This window comes from Pinus tabuliformis, chromosome 3_2 (genome assembly GCF_031772625.1).
Source record: "Pinus tabuliformis cultivar Carrire ecotype Pingquan chromosome 3_2, CPIR1, whole genome shotgun sequence".
Taxonomy (NCBI): domain Eukaryota; kingdom Viridiplantae; phylum Streptophyta; class Pinopsida; order Pinales; family Pinaceae; genus Pinus; species Pinus tabuliformis.
This window is the reverse complement of record NC_142302.1, coordinates 957,623,833-957,639,662: the sequence shown is the minus strand read 5'-3', so window position 1 is coordinate 957,639,662 and position 15,830 is coordinate 957,623,833.

The window sequence follows — 15,830 nt, the reverse complement described above, 5'->3', positions numbered from 1 at the left end:
GATCAGCGACGTACACGTTCTCAGTTTGAGAGAGCCTCTTCTTTACTAGCTCAAGCTCCAGTAAATTATGATCCTGACACCTTTGCAGAAGCTTTAGGCCATCCAGATTGGGAAGCAGCTATGAATGAAGAATATCATTCATTATGGGCAAATGATACATGGGATCTTGTTCCTCTACCAAAGGGATGAAAACTTGTTAGATGCAAATGGGTTTACAGAACCAAGTATGGAACAGATGGGAAAGTTGATAAACATAAAGCTCGTCTTGTTGCTAAAGGTTTTTCACAGGTTGAAGGCATTGACTACACTGAAACCTTCTCCCCTGTTGCCAAAATGAACTCTATCCGCCTTGTTCTTTCCCTTGCTGCCTCTTTCAAATGGGAAGTCCATCAGATGGATGTTAAATCTGCCTTCTTGCATGGGGACTTGCATGAAGAAATCTATATGGAACAACCCATTGGCTTCATACAAACAGACTCCAGCCTTGTATGTCGACTTAAGAAATCCCTTTATGGTCTCATGCAAGCTCCTCGGGCTTGGTATGCCAAAATGGATAGCTTTCTTTTAGAATCTGGCTTTTCTAGGTGTCATTCTGACAATACTGTCTACACCAAGAAAGTGGGTAACTCTCTTATCATCCTTGTTCTTTATGTTGATGATATTATCCTTACTGGTAGTGATCCCAACCTTATAAACCATGTGAAGTCTAGCCTTAAAAGGAAATTTGAAATGACAGACTTAAGACACTTACACTATTTTCTCGGTCTTCAATTCTTGCAATCCAAGGAGGGTATTTCCCTTTCCCAGTCCAAGTATGCTTGTGATATTCTACGTCATTTTCACATGGAAGACTGTAAGCCAGCCCCTTCTCCCTTTCAGTCTGGAGTCAAACTTTCAGCCACTTGTACTTCTCCTGAAGTTGATGCTACATTATACCGTCAACTTGTAGGAAAACTCTTGTATCTAACCCATACTCGTCCTGACCTTTCCTTTGTTGTTGGCCTTGTTGCTCGGTTCATGCAAAACCCCTGTGAAAGTCATTGGAAAGCAGCTAAAAGAATACTTCGTTATGTTCGAGGTACAGTTCAGTTTGGGATTCATTACAGTGCCGAAGCAGCTCCTCTATTGGTTGGTTTCACTGATTCCAATTGGGCTGGTGAGCCTGATGATCGGAAGTCTACTGCCGATTATGTGTTCACTCTTGGTTCAGGACCTATTACATGGGCTTGTAAGAAACAAGTTGCCATTTCTCTTTCATCAACAGAAGCAGAGTATCATGGTGTCGTAGAAGCTAGTAAAGAAGCCTTGTGGCTTCGTCAGATCCTGTCAGAGTTTGGCTTTCAGCAGCAGCATCCGACTACACTTTGGTGCGATAATCAAAGTGCCATTCAGCTATGCAAAGATCCACTTCAACATCAGCGCAGCAAACACATTGAACTGCACATGCACTTCATCAGAAAGCTCATTCACGACCATGTTCTTGAAGTGCAATATTGTTCAACAGATGATCAAGTTGCAAACATCTTCACAAAGGCTCTCACAGAGGCGAAGTTCACTAAACTTCGATTTATGGTTGGAGTTCAGGAAGTTGTCACTAAGGGGGGATAGGCTCTAGGGCCTCCTTCCTTCTCCTATTGTGTCATATTTGTAAATCCTTCAATCCTATCCCAAGTTGTTCTTAAGGGGGGATGTTAGGATATTCCGACACATAGGAAATAGTTAAGTACAACTTGGTCTAGTGTAGAGTTAGGTATAGAGTTAGGCAAAGTGTGTTTCTTTACCGTTGTACATTTTGTAACTTACAATCTGACGGTCACGATATGTAGTGATCTGACGGTTCATTCTCTCCTCGGTATTACTGACACTTGATCCGTGGCTTGACACCCGATTGGTCCATGAATTCTATTTAAAGCGCATGGAGGGTCATTTGGAGGGTAATCTGTGCATGAGAGAAACATATGTAAATTTTCATTCTTTTATTAATAAATTTCCTGAAGTGGCCGCGTTGGCTCAGGCCGTGGACTATTTCCCTCTTTGAGGGTTTTAACCACGTCAAAATACTGGTGTATTGATCTGCGATCTGGTTGTGAGCGGTGTCCTTTTGGTGTTCTCTCTGAGGAACTTACCCTGTAAATTCCTACACTTATCCTTTTGGAACCACTTAAAGGTTTGTTCCAATTCTTCAATAGAGACCAGTGCAGTGAGTTATTCTGCAGCTTCTTGTTCAACAAAATGAGGGAAATGCCCTGCTACTCGAATGATATCTGCCAATTTACTTCCAGGGAGGGCTCTGTAGAGTTGTTTAAAATGTGAGATGCCCAATTGAGAGAGCTGCTGAAAGGTGTGAGCAGTGCCCCCTTCCGGAGTGGGCAATTGCCAAATAGTGTTGGCAGATTTCCTTTCTTTGGCAAAATTTTGGAAGTACTTGGTGTTATCATCTCCTGCCTTGAGCCATATGGTCCAACTCTTCAACCTCCAAGTTTCCTCTCTATCCTTTAGAATGCCAACAAATTTATTATCCAGTTCAATTAGATGGGCTTTATCTTTAGGGCTGATAAAACCTCTGTTGTTTTCATCAGTGAGGCTAGCAAGGTCAACTTCAACTATAGTAAGGGTCTGATTGTCCTTCAAATTTTTGTCTTTGGCCCATTTAATCATGTTCTTCTTTAGTTGGAGTAATTTATGGCAGAAAGCAGCTGCCTTGGATGGAAACTGGGAGGGAGGATTATGTGCCCAAAGTTCCTTGACCATCTTGGTGAAACTCGGGTCCTGTAACCAAACTAAATTGAACTTAAAGGGGGCCCGAGGTTTTGTAGGTGGTCCGGTGATTTCCAAGTAGATGGGTGAGTGGTCCGAAATGCCCCCAGATCCCACCCATTGCTTGTAATGAGAGAGGGTTTGGAGTAACTGATGCTTGATGACCATCCTGTCCAGCCTCATGGCAACGGCCGCCTCCCCTACTCTTCTATTTCTCCAAGTGGGTAAGGGCTTTATCATAGGCACATCAATGAGCTGTGCCTGATTAAGGAGGGCTTCCATGACCTCTGAGAGAGGATCGACCTGTGTAGTAGACCCCCACAACTCACTGAATCCAATAGAGAAATTGAGGTCATGACCTAAGATGAGGTTGTCAACTAAGGTCAGGGATAAGGTTAGGAGGTGATTCCAAAAGGCCTCTCTTCCCTGATATGGTCCATACACATTCATAACCCTGAGCTCCTTACCCAATTCAACAGAATAGAGGTCCAATCCCAAGTATCCCCTGCTTCCCCAAGTTGCAAGGGCTTTGATAGTGCAAGGGTTATAACCAATAGCCAAACCCCCCGAATGACATGAGGCATCTAGAGCCGTGAAATTCCATCCAGGGCAGATGGACTGAAGGGTGGAAGTGACCAGCGTGCCATCCCCTAGGGTTTCTTGCAGTAGGATAATGTCAACATGAGTAACAGAGAATAGTCTGAAAAGGGCTAGCTTTTTGGGGGAGCTAGCCACGCCCCTAGAGTTGAAAGAGAGGCATTTCATGGGGAAAAAATGGCAGGGGTTGGCATTGTCTGCAATATCCCCCATGGCAAGTCCTTCTCCGAACTTGATGGTGTTGTCTTTCCCAGAGACTGTGAGCAAATATGCCCACTTCACAGCGGTACAATCTACTTATAAGGAAATACAGATTGCTAATATATTTATACAGAATATTTTTAGGTTGCATGGAATATTGAAGTTTATAATCTCAAATCGTGATGTAAAATTTACATCAGCATTCTGGAAAGCCTTGTTCAAAGGGATGGGTACTCAACTACATTTTAGTATTGTTTACCATCCTCAAACGGATGGGAAGACAGAGCGAGTAAACTAGGTGTTGTAGGATATGTTATGAGCTTATGTAATGCAACAACCATATAAGTGGGAAGAATACTTGCATCTTGTAGAATTCACTTATAACAAAAATTATCACACTTCTACACAAATGAGCCCTTTTGAAGTGGGTTATGGCCGTAAATGCAGGACTCCCTCAAACTGGGGTGGTCCGGAAGATAAGTTAATGTTGGAGCCTGATATGTTAGCAGAGATGGAAGAAATGGTCAAAAAAGTGTGATCTAATTTAAAGGCTGCTTAGGACCGAAAAAGGAACTTTACTAACCGGAAAAGAAGCTTTCGGGAATTTGAAGTGGGTGATCATGTCTATGTGCATGTTAGAGCCAAGAGAAGTACACTTCAGTGGATGGATTGCCAAATTGGCACCCATATTCTGTGGTCCTTTCCAAGTTTTAGCATGGGTTGGGCTAGTAGCTTATCAACTTGCTTTACCAAGCTATATACAAGTGCACAACATTTTTCATGTTTCAGTTTTAAAGAAATATGTTTATGATCCCAAACACATAATAAACTGGCAAGAAATACAAGTGAAAGGGAGAAATATTAAAAAAAAAAAAAAAAAAAACCTCGTCCACTTATCTTATATATGAGTATGTAATTATGCATAGTAGAAGTACATTCTGATTTTACCAATAATTAAAATAACTTTCTTTTATCTTGACTATACAGGTAGAACCGGAAGGCAAGTTCCTAGTCGAGCCAATGGGTATACTCGATCGGAGATAAGTAATGCTACGGAGACAAGTTATCACCCAAGTTAAAGTAATCTAGCTATAGAAATGAGAATCCTAGCATTTCGAAAACAAATTCAAGGAGGGGAACAGTGAGGGGTTTGATAGAGGGTGTCACTAAAGATTGGTACCTATTTGAGTGTCAAACCATGCAAGCCAACCCTCTCCAGAGCAAGATGCCAACCAAAGACTGGCTACAAAAACCAGAAAATGTAGTTCAGCCTAGTAACAAACCCTAAAGAGTCTGAAGTCTAACTTGTAACCATGACAAAACTGCAAAACTGGAGTGGTTACCTGCAAGACAACCCTCTTGTTAGAATCATTTGTAAAGGTAGTCCAAGCCGAGCATTTAAATCAAGGGAATCCCTTGAGGAGAAGTAATTACATGTGTGTAGAGAGCTTCTTTCGCTAGTAGCCCACCTAACTGGCCATAGAAGTCATAAACCCTTGCACCAATAACCATAAATACCAAATCTAGTCGCTTCTATATAACTGGAATGATATCAGAGTATAATTTCTACCTTGGATAAGACTGTAACACACCCAGCCGTCTCCCATGGAGGTTGAAAACCTGAGCTATATCGAAGTGTGGACAACTACCAATCAACAAGCGATCTTGTCAGCTAATAGTCACATAACCCTACTTTAGCAACATCAAAATCTGAATTATGTAAAGAGGGTAGCAAAAAACCTTGCGTATCAGGCAAACAATGGGCACCATGGTCGCAACATCAGAGAGTTCGAGGCAGAGATAGTAGTTCGCAAGGAAGAGTAGCTGCGAAGCAGCAAGAACCTCCTGCCACCAGTAAGAAATACTATCCTTCGACAGATAGGGGGGAAGGGGTTTCATTGGTTGAACAACCCTCTTCCTCTAGCATCGTTTTATGGCCTTCATAGATCGACGAACAAGAAAGGGACGACCTGTAATCCTCTAACCTTTCACACTGACATCCGTAGGTCGAAGGATAGACCTGAAAGATAAGCGTTGTCTGATCTTCATATCGTTCATATAGGTATATCATAGAACAAGATATTTTTCCATGCGAGTTTAATGGGAACACTATGGAGATTGAATGAAGGGTCAGCCAAGTGTGTATAACAAAGTAAATCAATTAATTCTTACGTGATATATGATATTAATTACCCAATTTGTGGGCAGTGTCATGTTTATGTGTCGGGTTTCGAATAAAGAAACTTTCTTTTATATGTAGTTGTTACAAATGGTATCAGAGTTCAGGTTCCCACAATGAGACTTTTTGGGATAAATATATACGTATACATGTAAAGGTAAAATATGAATCTCTTAAGAATTTAACTAAGTAAATGTTTATATGCACACAGAGATTTGTAGCAACACAAAAGGCCACAATGCAGCGGAGCCCAGTACCACCAGACCCTCCATAATCGGCTTATGTTAATGCTAATCCTAACATTTGGATACAATTGGGAGAGGAATCGCAACAAACTAATGTCGTGTTACTCGAAATCATTCAGTAGTTTCATGCTGAGATGACCAATTTGAGGAAAAATAATGAACGATTGCAATTAGAACAGGAGGAAATTCTCCAGATCTTATCCAATCGGTAAAACCAAAGAGATCCAGACACAAATGCAGAGGAGAGATAAAAGACCCTGACAGCCTAGCATAGAGAAGAGAATGCTGTGTCAGCAGAAAAACATATAGAAAATGAAGAGGGGTGCTCACATAATGTTTCTTACCAACATAAAACAAAAAGGAAGAAATTTGAATTACAAGGACAATTTAAGAAAATTAAATCGTCGCTCTTCGAGGGAGGATGTCATGCCCCCAAGCTGGCAGTAGTCTTTCAACCACTCTTAGCGAGGTGCGGCACCACCGAACACTTTCTTTTCATCAATACTTATGTTCGTGGACTACGCCTAACCACTTACTCGTACTTATTTTGTGTTTCGCAACCAAGTATTATTATGTTATCCTTTATACCAATGGACACCCGTACACATTCATTATCATCAACAATTATAAATTAAGAACACAATTGCACAGTATAAAGGGAGGGGGAACTCCCTGAACAATGAGTCTGCCTGAATAATATATTATCCAATCTTTAATGTTAAAAGCTTTACAAGTATACTTGGGAAACACCAAGTTTCATACTTAGCCACTTTTACAATCATCGCAAACTCGGTTACCCAGCTCGTCAGCACCTCTGCACGGTCGCCGCACGACTCACCAACCCTTCGTTCACCTCGTCGCACGATTGTGTTGTTTGCCCAACTTGGGCACGCCTCCAAGTCGCCACACACAAGTGCCTCTACCCGAGGCACGCCTTTGTCCACAATCTCAACACTTCACCAAGTCACTGTGCACACTTGCACGACGGGCAAGTGCTCACCCGAGTCACCCAAGAACCCGTGCCAAGTCATCACACAAACCGGGCGCCACACACCCATGCACGTCTCACTCCAACCGGCGAGTGACCTTGCCCACGCCCTTCACCCAAAACCGAGAAGTGATCTACCTCCGTGCAGCCTTGCCCAAGAATGGGCGCATCTCCTAATCTGCGCCTTCTACTTGTGTGTCCACCCTCTTAGATCTGCGCACTTCTCTTTGAGCGAAGTTGTTGTGTGATGGTTGAATGTCCAAATGACTCCAACACAATGTTAATATATACAAGTGGTAGGGCGAAGTCTTGGCTGCCCAGCTGACTTGCCCAACGCTCCTACTCCATCGCAATCTCGCCCATACACATGTCGGCTTTCCCATGTTGTAGGTCAGCCGTGGGTTGAGCATTCATGCTCCCCACATCTCTATAAACCATTGTCTCTCTCTCCCTTGTGCGCATTATAACATATAACGCCATCGCACATGAAGTCCAGCTCGCACTCCATCATTTGTTCAAATTTCGAACCGGTCCCTCATCATTTGAACACGGTCGCACTTCCATCGAAACCGCAGGTCCTCACAGAGGATCTCAAGAGGTAGTTGAGGCTTGGTTAATTGATATGGAAAAATACTTCTAGATTTATGATTACACTGATAAATTGAAAGTGCATTTAGCAATCTATCAGTTGAGGGGTAAGGCTACCCTTTGGTGGGAGGAAATCAAAATAGTAAGAAAAATTGATGAGGAACAGGTTACTTGGAAAGAGTTTCAAAAACATTTCAAATATAGGTATTTGACTGAGCATTACTATTATGAAAAAGAAAATGAATTTCATGAGTTAAGGTTGGGAACTTTAACAATGGATGAATATGTAAAACGATTTACCTCTCTGTTACATTATGTGTCTTATATGCAAGAGGAGAAGGCCAAAATTTAGCGTTTCATCAGTAGCCTACCCAACTTTATGAAAGAAAAACTGGAATTTGATTACTCAATGTCAATGGATAATGCAGTGCAGAAAGCCCACATCTGCGACTAGCAAATGAAACAGAAAAATGAAGGACCTAAGGGAGGAGTGAACAGAAAAGGGAACCCACTATGGAGTTTCCATGGACTCTGCGGTTAACGTAGCTACTAGAAGATATCCTACTTCCTAGATTATACTCCAAAAGCCATTCCTATATGTTCTACATAACTATGGAATAAGAGACGTTACAACAAGTATGCAACCCCTTCTTTTCATAATTGCCTAGTATTTAACATAGACTCATAGTTTTATGGTATCTAAACTCTCTATAATATTATTGAAAATCAATAAGTGATTACCTACACATGTGGGAGTATTGTCAGCTAACATGGCATCCACTGAGTATAATGGTGGTGAATGGGATAGGTCAACTTAATGGGGGGCATAAATTCTACATATGAAATCCTATTGAGGTGATTTTGTCACCCATCTTGATGTGTAGAATATAATCAAGGGGCTAGAAGCTATGCTTGCAAATTTAACCCATCAAATGGGCCCTACAACACAATAACTCTAATTTTTCCACAAGTACGAAAATAGTTAACAAATTAGATAGTGATACACTCAAGATCATACCTAACCATTTAAGGAGGCTTTTGACACCAAAATATTTTACTAAAATTGGTGGGTATAAAGTGCAAGAATGACCAATAATAAGTGGCATCCCTAACTCCCTTCTAACTAGTTTACCTAGATATTCCCTTTCAACTAGCCATTGAATTGGTCTCCTCTACAAGCCCATTCCATCCATTTATTTCCATGAATTTAGATAGAAAACCATTCCCCTTTCAAGAAAGCAAATGTTACTCATTTCCCATTTCCATTTCTAGCTACATTAGGCTACCCAAAATTTAATTGATAGTTGCATAATTTGTGGGCCCAAGCTTTGTAGTACACAACGAATGACATATTTTCTCCAATGGCCCATTCAAATAGTTATTTCCATTTTTAAATGCATTTTTTAGTCATCCCAATATATCCTTAAAGCCATAATCACTAGAAACGCTTTATAGGCACAATGCTACCTCCCTCACAATGCTCCTTCATGCACAATGGATGGACGACCTTCCCCCTTCCAAAAAAAGTATTAGTGTTTGGTTAGCGTACTTCCATATATAATATCTACTTATGTTTATAATGGTGAGATAGTTACGCCTATGGTCATCCAATCTCAATAAAAGTACATAGCAACACTATGTAGATGAACTATGTAGATTTTATTTGCCTACAAGTAATTGTCCATAGTCATTGGATGAATTGAAAAATTAGAAAAAGTGAGGAGAAATAAGTAAAAATGGCTTAAGCTGGAGCTATAGAAATGAGAAAATAATCTAGCTCCTACCAAGTGCAAGGTTGCATTATATAATAATTGATTTGATCCTTACAATATTGAAAAGAGTGCATTAGATGGATGCCCATGTATTACATTTCATTTTCACCTAGTAAATGGCAACTGACCTCACCTTCTAGCTAATGCTTTTAAGGAAATAAATAGTTTTTCTTTGAAGATCTAGTCTTAACTGAACTATATTTACTTAAAAAATAAGATTCGTAAAACATTTTAACCTGCTAAAAATCCATTTGATTTGGTGCTGCAAAAATCAATATTAATTAAATATATAATCACAATCATACTATATAATCACAAGACTTTCATTACACTGTTTAATATATAATCACAATCATACTATATAATCACAAGACTTTCATTACCCTGTTTATCATACACTGAAATTATATTAATTACAGATTTCAAAAATATCTCAAAATCAGATACTGATAAGAGATTTTGACCTCAATCCTAATATTCTTAAAATATACCATCAACATAAAAAAAATATTATTTTTACATATAATAAGTCCATAGTAAAAGTCTAATTTCAATAAGTGAAATATCATATCCTTTTCTAAAGATCCTACCTGCAACGAAGGTAGGGGCGGCACGAGTCAGCAATAGTGCCCTTCGTTGTCTTAGTGGAGTCATCCCAAAACACAGGGAAGCCCTCTGATCCGGAAATCCACCCATTTAGGTGCTCATATATATATTTATTTTTCATTTTTGTTTTATATTATATTAATTATTTTTTTTATTTAAAAAATATATATATTTTTATTTTATTTTAAGAGATGTATCAACTCTACATTTACCATTGATAGAATCACATATCTTTTTTATAATAAATTATAAAATAAAATTTCAAATACAATTAATTATTTTTTATTAATATACAAAATTTTAAATTTAATTAAAAAATAATAATAATAATAATAAATGTGTATTAACTTTTGTCAACTCATATATTAGATTATTTTGAAATAAACCAACCAAATTATACTACAAGAAATTAAGTCAAATGATAATAATCGCCCATATATTTACTAATTTTGAAATTTAGAGTTTAAAGAATTTGCATTCCTTTAAAAAAAAAAAAAACTTATTTATTGTGAAGTAAACCAAACTGCTTCAGATGACTTGAAAAAAAATTATTATTTATTTAAATAATTAATCCTCATAATAAGGATCAAGGGTAAGATTATCCAATGAATCATGCCATGCAAAGAACTTCCAACTTAACTGTGAGAATGCATACCAAAAGACTTTAGCACTTCCCATAGTTACTACGGGCAGTGGAATTTCATGCCTTACGTGATCTCTGATTATAAGGGCCTTAACTTTTTTACTGCCCCAGGATTCCAAATCTTTGTGCCAGTACGTGTCGAAATTGTTGCCCAGTATGATAATCTTACTAAAATTGTCAGGCGTCCAATTCGCATCTAATACACTATCATAGAGATCAGTTCCGCAGTGAGGCATGAAAAATAGCGTGGGTCTGTCCACTGTTCGTCTCCCGCCTTCATTAACCAGAGGAATTGTGCACTTAAATTCGGTTATGACTCTTCGTTCTAGTGGCGACAGAATTGGATCGTACAACACTATATCATTATTTACCCATGAAAATTTATCTCTCAATAAAAGGGCAAAAGCTAACTGCATTTGACAGGGCTCCACGTCCCCGATTTTCAACCCCACATCCGGGGTTTCCCTCGGAGGAGTCAACCTTCCAATGCCGTAGACAACCAGTTCTAACTGTGAATGATGAGGGTCTGCGCGGATCACCCTTTCTATTCGATCCACCATCTCTGGGCTATTCATTTGTCTCATAATTTCCTCAAAATACGAGGATTTCTCTAATATTTCCTTAAAGAACTCTATCTTTTTGGTTATTTCCTGAACTTTCAAATTGAATTCTGATTGAAGTCGTAAAGTTATTTCAATGTTCTGGGTGTACTCATTAATCACTTCATTATAATCTGGGAAACATTTGTCGTAAGGGAGGTGTAATATATTGATAATCTCCTCAACTTTTGCATTCATTTCTGCGTCAGATCCATTCTCCATGATAACTAAACCAAACTCGTAGATCCAGCAGAATGAGAAATTGTCTAAACCAAACACGTAGGTCTCAGAATGAGAAATTGTCTAAAAAAAAACTCGTAGGTCCAGAATGAGAAATCTTGTAATGTGTAATGAGAATATATATGTATAAGTATCATTTCGTAACGTTGTGTCTCTTTTTTAACCACAAACAAAATATTGTCGGCTGCAATTTTCTTTTTTCTTTTTAATGTATTTTCTGAATACGTGGTATGTATTTTTAAAAATATTTTTTCCTAATTTTAATTTAATTATTTATTATTATTATAATAATAATAATAGATAGATAAAGTACTTAATTTTAATTTAGTTAGCAATTGCACTAGATGTTAATGAAATTTGGAAATGGAATAGCATATAGCATTAAATAATTTTTCTTTAATAAGTTGAAAGACAAAAAGATATCAACAATTCCTTGAGCTTTATGAATCATGAGGATTATGTTGAAGTTAAAGATGCATGAAGATTTTTTCTTGAGAATATGTTATTCTATGTTATCTTTTCTTTAGGTACTCTTCTTGTCAACCTGAGGAGTCTTAAGATTATAATATAATGAACCTAATATGTTTACAAATTCTAGTTCCATATTGATGAGGGTTTTATATTGACATTGTTAACAATTTTATGTTGATTTGGTTTCATAGTCACTGAGTATACTTTTTTATTTGTGGATTCTGGACTTATTAAAGATTGTTTAATATACTAAGATTTCATTGTATTTCCGAGTGTCTTAAAATGAACTAATTTATATTTGAGTATTTGATTTGGTAGATTTTGATTTTGTTCTTTGTGCAGATAGTACTTTTTTATTTGTGGGTTCTGGACTTATTAAAGATTGTTTAATATAGTAAGTTTTCATTGTATTTATGAGTGTCTTAAAAGGAACAAATTTATATTTTAGTATTTGATATGAAGTTGGTCGATTTTGTTCTTTGTGTAGATAGTAAGAAAACATGACGGACTTCATCACTTGAAGAACAGTGAAGACAAAGCTATTGAGAAAAGAACTCCAACACTAAGAGAGATTTGGTAGTTGCCGTGGAATTGATAAACATGTCTTAGTCTGTGGTGTTAGCTACTAAACATAGCTTTCTTATCTTGTATAAAAGAAAGTAAATTTTCATTTAGTGTATATTATATTAAACATGAAATTTGCATTGCTAGTTTTTGTTCGGTGCTATCGCACCAGGACGAGGCCTCCAGCTCTGAGCATGATACCACCTCGGGAGAATGATTCACTTTGTGAAACAATCAACACAACATCGAATCGTCCAACTGACACAAATGACGGAGTAAATTTATTAGCCAGAAAACTTAATTCTAGTTAACACTCTAGAAATTTTATTGGTATTACAAGTTTACTTTTAAGGTTACTCGAAATACAAGTCCTTTAACATTGTTTGGCTTTGTAATATTTTGAAAAATTGTCCTTTACATGTCTAAAATGTTTGAAAATCTGAAATCACTTAGTTCAATTATAGGTTTTGGAATATTCTGAAAATTTGTTATGTATGTTTACTATATTTTTAGACACAAAATTTTGTTTAATTAGATTTCCAAAACTAAAATATGTAATTATTTATTTAGATTTTACATTTTTTAATTATTCTACAAATTTTTTTTATTTGTCATCTAGAATATCTTTTTATGAATATTTGGAACAATTATAAATTCTTAAAATGCTTGCACATTCTAAAATATTTTTGAAAATATTAGCTCATTTCCTATAAATTTCCAAAATATTATATTAGTGTACCCACACAACTTTAAAAACCATTTTAGCAAGATTGTAGAGGGAGAAATATTAGGGAAATCTTCATTAAAGTTTCAATAATTTCTAGAATTTGAAATGAAAATGGGAAGTTTTTTATTGTTTTGAAAACAATCATAAATTAAGAAAAATGGAAAATCTTTTATTGTTCCAAAATTAATTATAAATTAACACATACACCTTTGATTATGGAATTGTCATTTTAAAGTGATTACACATTCTGAATTGTCATTTTGATTGCATATTTTGAAACATTTTGAAAATCTTGGCTTATACCCTATAGATTTCCAGAGTATTTTAGACTCTGCAATGGCTTAGTGTACATTAATTATTACACACCATTAAATACCATTTTAATTGGATTCTGAAATAATATGATTATTTTCACTAATGTTCTATAATTTCTAGAATATTCTAGAATTTGAAACAAAAATGAAAAAATGTTTTATTGTCTTGAACCTGAAAACCATTATAAATTAAGAAATGAAAAGGATTTTACTATCCCAAAAACCATTTTAAGTTAAAGTTATTACACATTCTAAAATATTTTGAAAATCTTATCTTATACCCTATATATTTCTAGAATACTTTAGAATTTGCAAAAACTTCTCGTGTAAGCTAAATTATAAAGAAACTTTAAATACCATTCAACTAGATTACTAGTTCTAAAATATTCTAGAAATCTTCATTCTAATTTGTAGAATATTTTAGAATTATATATATATGTATATGTATATGTATAAGTATATGTATATGTATATGTATATGTATATTATCCTAATGAAAAAAATCATAATTAAGAAATAAAAATCCTCTTATTGTTATTTATAAATTAAAAAGAAAATATCTAATTTTTTTTGTTGGTGCCAGAGACGAACCTTCTATACCATTAATTCAAAAATAACTTACATATATTACAATCACTCACTCACAGAGTGGACACAAAACCAAGGTGTTGTCTACCATGTTACAAAATTATATGTTACGGAGCAATGGAACAAATAAAATATTGCAGAAATATAAACATAGAAAACGCACAAAACGAGAGAGACACAAATATACGTGGTTCACCCAGTTTGGGCTACGTCCATCCCGAACAGCCAGTCCTTCCTTTCTATTATCCAGCAAAATGAAGAGACACAACCTATAGCAAATCCGGTGTAATATCCTCTGTTTTCTCTCATAGTCTCACCTCTCTGTTTCTCGCTCACGGAATACACATCTATCTCACAGCCTCAAATACAATACCCTCATACAAAGAGAGGGGTTGCCTTCTAGGGCAAAAAAACCTAAACTAAACATAAGTTCTACCGTCAGATCATCCGCCTAATGAACGACCCAGATTGACTAGAAATTACTATACTTTTACAAGGCAATTTTACAGTTGTTTTTAGCTTCGGGGGCACTACCCCTGAAACCCCCCGCCAAGGGTGGGGCTCCCAAAGGTCGCAGTTGCCCCCCCCTGAACACCCCCTGCAGCGAATATTTTACGGGCGGCGTTGCTGCCCCCATTTCGAACTGGGGTCCTATGTGGCGATACCTTTGAATATAGAAGATAATCAGGCTCCACACCCAACATACCAATGGTACGAACTTATAATCCAAAACTAATGGACAATAGACTCGAAAGCAGACTGACCCAAAACTTTAAGCCAAAAGCTTAACAAATAGTTTTCCACAACAGCCCTCTCTAAATATGCCAAAAAAAAACATGATCTAAACTACCTCTTAAACCAACTTCGGAGATGAACATCTGACCAGGAACAACTAACTGAACTTAACACCCTGGCCCCATAGAAAATCCTGAAAAAACCCAACCATTGATCTCAATCAACAGATCCAATGGCGGAAAAGAAAATCACACCACCCCACATGCCACTATTTAACGTGTGATCACGGTGATTTTCCAAACGGTCCCCTTGCCACGTGTTAATCATTGAATGGGATCGCTGCAAAAAGGGTAAAACCGCTTCTCGCTCGCAGGGCTTATGATCACTCCAAAACCACTCAGGATACGAAAAACCTCTCGGAGGTGAAAGATTAAGTAAGTCGGGGGTACCATGAGCACCTTGCTCTCGACCACCTGACAAACCAGCTCTACCAGTGAAATTGTGAGAAAAGGCCTCTACCAGCCTATCTGAAATCCTCAGAGAGAAGCCACCCACTTTGCCACCACTAAAGCCCTGATTGAGCTTGCTTCTCCGAACATTAAACTGAAAAAGCTCACTATTCACTGTAAAACTAGAAATGTACACTCCTCTGCTCATATCACTTATGAGTTATCTGTGCTGCCCTCCATGGTCCTGCTTCTAAACAACAACCAATCTTCCTCGGCCTGATCATGGAATTTCGCCTTGAGACTGAGTTCAGGTAGCTCTTGCCATTTTGTTGCAAACTTTTCCTCTACGCAATTCACTCCTTGATTAGCTAGGAGATCCGCCATCTTATTGGCTGATCTTTGAACATGTCTAAAAGTTATTGTACGGATGCCTAGAAGGTGGTTATGGATCCGTTGAAAGATCTAGATAAGCCTCAAATTCTTTGAGACCTTTTCCAGTGCCGTACCCCAGCTGATTCTCTTAGCTGAGTTAATGATTAACTCAGAATCATCTTCAACAATCACATT